The sequence below is a fragment of the Strix uralensis genome, chromosome 3 (assembly GCF_047716275.1).
Source record: "Strix uralensis isolate ZFMK-TIS-50842 chromosome 3, bStrUra1, whole genome shotgun sequence".
Taxonomy (NCBI): Eukaryota; Metazoa; Chordata; class Aves; order Strigiformes; family Strigidae; genus Strix; species Strix uralensis.
Window position 1 is genome coordinate 53,988,063 of NC_133974.1, and position 6,000 is coordinate 53,994,062.

Sequence of the window (6,000 nt, forward strand, 5' to 3'; positions counted from 1 at the left end):
TCATTCCATGGTGAACTTCAAAGGGAAACATTCACAGATGAGTCTGTGAAGGCTGTCATTTGACAGCTTAGATTGGTTCTTTGCAAATGAGTGTTTCGATTTAGTTTTCTTATATCCTAATTATTTCTTATATCTAGCATCCTCCCTTGAAATAGAAATTTCTCTGACAATCATAGCCTAAAATCCCTTCAGTGATCTTATGTGAACACACACACACAAAAGGATAAAATAAAAGTAATGTGGCAAGAGGCTAAAATAGATTGTCCATAAAATTCTCTCTGTTTTGTATTTCTGCATGCATAAACCTCATTTTCAGTTATTGACAATCCTTTAAAAATACAGGTCACTGAAGTAAAGCAGTGGATAGCCTGCCCTATCACATAACCTGTAGGCCCAGAGGTTGAGGGGGCTGTTATGTTGGAGAGAGTTGACTATCAGGACCAAAAGATGGCAAAATGCCAGGAGAAAGGAGACTCCAGGGTAAGGTAGGTGTTCTCTTGTATTACCTCTATCTGTACTGCTCAGTTACATTTCTCTCTATGTGTACATTCATGCTTCATGTGTAAATTATATACACAATATATAAAAACCACAATATACTATACTTATATATGCAACATATATATAATGCATATAATATTCATTTTTTAATAACGAAAGGGTTAAATATACAAAAATGTATTTGTCATGCAGCTGTACCTGCACAGTAGTCTTAATTTGATATTTCTTCATCAAATGTTCAGTTCTTTAATTCACATTTTGTCTAAGAAAAAGTGTCCAATATAAAAAAATCTTTTTTTATTTCACCATGCAGGCTTGCTATGTAGGCATTTTGGTTTTTATAGGACTTCAAATAAAGAGAAAAATATTTTGCAATTTTGCTTCTTAAGATAATTAAAAGGTTGTCCAGAGTGATCTCATCTAAGCAATCACTCCAAACATGCCTGTTCAGCAATTTGTGAGGTTACATTTTGACACTGGTTGCCATATTCACTTACTTCTGGCTTTGTAAAACCATTTAGAGCTTTACCCTCTGATGAATATGAGAATTTCACCAATTCTTCACTTTAATTATTCATGGACAATTTAGGATTCTTTATGTTTGAGTTGCTATTAATTTTTAGTATTTGTTCCACTTTGTTCTCATGTTATATATGTGCAGAATGAAATATTATGTGTACTGAACTGATATAAAGGCTGTAGCAGCCAAGGCATAATAATAATAGTAAGTAAGGGGCATAATATCTTTGGCTACAGCAGATGGACAAGGCCAGGATGTCTTTACTGGGTTTTGCCCAAAGGCATACTAAAATATTGGCATCAGTTAACACCACATGAAATATTAAATCCATATTCAAATAAAAAGGTTCAGTTGACTTTTTCAAGGAAATGTTTTCTGTGCTTGTTTCAGCTAGGATTTATAAAAATATCTTATCAACCCCATTCATTGTAAATTAAGACATTTTTTCCCAATCTTGATCTATGATTATTGCTTCTTTAACTTTATACAGTATACAAAGTACTAGTTGATCGATCTTTGGAAATGTTAACTCATCTAAGCTTGGACTCTAATATTTTTGTTCTGGGTTCTCTCTCAGAATTTCAAACTGAGATAACCTTGTCCAGGCCACATATGCTCTAAGAAATGTCTAAAGAATGGTCTGACATTGCAAAGAGAAGGAGTGACAGCTCCGCATTCCTTTGCCAACAGAATCTCTTCCTCTTTAACACATTAACATCTCTGAAAAAAGCCCCTGACCAGGGATCCCTACTATGTCAAACATTTTCATCTCAAAAACTTTGTGTCTATGAATTGGAAAAAAATTAACTGAAATAACTTGTCCACCAGAGTACAAATTTTTCTTTAAAACTATTGCTTCTGTGCTTAATGGGTGTTACAGATTTTTTGGACCCCAGGATGGAAGATGATAGTTCCTGAGATTCCCCAGCGCTGCATCACAGAGGGTAAAGCCAAAGTTTGACCTCTAGGGGAGAACAGAGACAGAGAGACATGACACAGCTGAACCACAGTTTTCAAGACTTGTATCTATTTGTCTTTATACAGATAGATACTTCTCTATACAATATTTCAGACATCAATCAAATATTTTTTTATTATTATTTTCAGGCATTTTCTATTTTGACAACAGCAACACAAAAGCCACAGAAGGAAGGCAATTTGGGGTGAGGTGGGAGGGAATTATGTTAAAATCCAGATTTTATGTCACAGAGTTCTGATGATTACATTCAGCCAATCTAGGTGACAGGATAACAAAAACAGATTTTTTTTCCTGTTTGGAATCTTTGTTCTTGACTAAAACTCACTAACAAGCTGTATTTCTTTTCTGCTGTGTACTTAATCCTGAGCCAAAACTAAGAGCAAAGCCCTTGACTGATATTATGGAAAACTGGGAATGAGTCCTCAACATGTGTGGTGGTTTAGTCCCTGCCGGGGTTCGAGACCACGCGGCCGCTGCCCCTCCTCCACAAAGGGAGTGAAATACAAAGCCCCGGGGCTGAGATAAGGAGAGGTTTAACACAACAGTGCAACAGCAACACAACAAACAACAACAATAACAATAACAATAACAGTAATAACAATGAACAGGGCAAGATATGTACCGATAGAGCAGTGAGAACAGAGACACTGTCCCTCGCTCCCACACTTGGGCGCCAGGAGGTGACGTCAGCATGGTATTGAATAACCCAGCTAGAGCTTCCCCCCACTGCTGGGGAAACTTAACCCTATCCTAGCTAAACCAGGGCAACATGTCTTCCCATGACAATCAATAAACTGGTGTTACAAAAACATACAAACTCTTTTGATATCATCATGTCCTTTTGAAGGTACATAAAGCTGGTTCACAAAGATTTACAACTACAGTGTCTGAATAGGAAAACAAAATAATTCTTTGTTACTATTTGTACAAAGAAATACAGTTTAATTTATCGTTATTTGTAGAATTCATTAATACTCTATAAAAATGAATTAACATTTACACAACTCCAGATGTATTTGTAAATCCCCAGTTCTATATATTTTAAGCAGTTTTATCATTCATTTATGTAAATGTAACAACTTATACAAACTCAGAAATCTGTAAGAAGGTACCTGGACAAATGACATAAAATAAGTGACCATAGAACTTTAGATGAGGTAGAGGCTGAGAGCCCTTCTCTCATTTGTAAGGCATCACTGATGTGCAGTATCTGCAACTCAGAAGATTCAACATCTAGTTACAGTCAGACACATCACCTTTAAAAGATTTCTGTCTCTGTTTTTTAATTATTCCATCATGTTGCTAAGAGTGAGAAAGAACACAGTGTAACTTAGCTGAACTAGCACCATTGTCAGTTGTTACATCCAAGAGTTTACAAACAATTTTTAGTCTTAATAAGTCAATAAGTCACAGTTTCTTTGCTTCTGAGTAACAACCAAATTCCATGAAAGGATATTTAAAGAGTGAAACATCTGATCTGGAATGCTGATCAATGCATATCTGAAATATGCATGATTTTGGAATAAGATTAATTGAAAAGGTTCTTCTAGTTCAAGTTAATACTGTAAGTTATATAAAAGAGGTAGGGCCAAATATATATTTTATACTTTCTTTGATAACTTTGCTGTGTCTTATGGAAGATTCAAGGGCCAATCTCCTTTCACTACAAAAACAACCACACCCTCCCCCCCTCCATTGTTCTATTTTCTTTTTCTTTTTTCCCCTGTTTTAGTTACCTAACATTAAGTCTTTTGATTCTGACTGTTGATTTTTCTTCCCCTGTTGTTGTCCTCCACCTGAAGGGTACATCTGAACCTTGTGCAGCTTGGGAAGTAGTTTCTTTCTGTAAAACACATCCTGTGAAATAGAAACTCTTGTGAAATAATCAGGACATAATGGTACAAACAATACTTTGTGTAAGTCACCCAGTGATGCTGCAATATACAATTTCCCGTGTCTTTTTTTTTTTTTTTTTTTTTTTTGTCCTATGAATTCCAAAAAAATATAGTGCCTATTGTTAAAATGACTGTCCATGGCTTTGAGTAGAGGAAGACTGTCAAGTACTATAAGATAAAATCTATGGAGTCAGCTCTTGTTACAAAGAGACTTTTTGGAACTAGACATTGCTACAGAATTTCCTGGGATAGGTGACTGTATTATAATCTGTTTGAGGACTGGCATATATAAATAACATAGTTACATTTAAGATACATTGCATTTCAGCATCACTGATTTCCTCTTCATTTGCCAGGCAATCTGCAAGAGCCATGTACCTACTATTGCTCTGCAGAGGGGCAGAATCAGTTTCACTGGAATCAACATTTTCACTGTCTTGTGAGAATGTGATGAATTGAATGGATTACAGACTCTTTTAGTCTCAACCTGTTACTAAATGAGCTCCAGATTTGTTTGTTTGTTTGTTTGCTATATTTGCATACTGGATAATTAGTTTAAAGGTAATGTTGCACTAAACAAATTGACCTGAGTTTTGTCTGATACCACTTCAAAAAGAATACTGCCCTTGAATTACCTACTGTCTCTTTGAAATTTATTTCAATAAAAAGTATAAGGAATTTTTAAGACTTCAAAACTGTATAATTTCCATTGTAGAATAACACATTGGTAAGTAGTCAGCTGAGGGGTGTGATTTTTTCCTACTTCTATATAAACACATGTATACACAGATATATATATGAGTACCACATTTTTGACTTTACTATATATTACCAGCCTAGTCTATAACCCAAGCATTGCTTACTCAAATTCCCTTTCTAGGCTCTTACAAAGTCCCTTTCTTACACCAGTGCATGCTTCCCAGACAACTGATGAACAATCAAACTGACAGAGCAGAAGACCAAATGCCCAGTGGTTTTTTCGCATAGACACTGCTACAAGTTTTTTTAACTGATAATTTCCCTTCAGCCTTGATTTTTTTCAAAATTAATGATTTTATGTCTTAAAATATTAAAATCTCCCACCAGCCCTGTGCATTTTAAATGCCCATGCCATAATCTGCCATCGTGTGAGGGCAAAGGGTAAATTAGAATATGATATTCCTAAATGATAGTTGTCTTCATATTATAATTATGATTGAACATCTTGTATTGTTCCAATTTCTTTTTTCAGAGCAGGGAAGAAAAAATACATTTACTGTGCTTCAGAAAAGTAGGCCAGGTCTGGCCTTGTGTATGTAAAGACATTTAGGCCAAGAGATTTTCTGATCTGATGCAGTTTGGTCTTCTTTACAGAGCTTTGCAATAGCCTTATCTAGAAAATGTCATTCTGAGCTTAATTAGTTCTGGCATGGTGATTACATCAACAGACAACATGGCTCTGTATGAGCTGTGCAAGGCACTTCTTTGTAGTGCAAGCTCCCACAGAGTTCATAAACTGCTCCTTAGTATTATCTGCCAAACAGAAGAGCAAAACCACTGTTAGTTGATATCTTTTTTAGTCTCATTAATGTAACAGGAACTTTCAATGTAAACTGATGGCATTATTGCTACTTCATCAGACAGTTGGCCTAGTTGTAAAGATGAAGCTATGGCACAAGTGCGGCCTTGGACATTATATCAGCCTTGGACGTTACTGAATCTATTCTGTGGCCGTGCAGCAATCCTGAACATGAGACACAGGCCCAGAAGGAAAATGTCTAAGAAGCGAGAAATAGAAAATGAGCCACAGAACATGGAATTTGACTAAAACATGCTATCATATCTTATATCCATTATGCAGCAGTGAGTAAAAGTATATCCACTTGTCAGCAATAGCTTCTAGAAGGTGGTGAGCCACACTTTCTTCAAGAGACCTATTCTGTTTCCTGTTCTTCTCTATGGCTCATTTATTCTTGGTGTAAGCCTACACATCTTGCTTGCATCAAGCATGAATAGAGATGCAAGAACAGGCCTGAACAATTTATTTTTTTTCCTGGAAATAAAGCTGAAGAGCATTCCCATAAAAGGATTCCCATAACAGTGTTAGTGCTAGTTTTATTATTAGG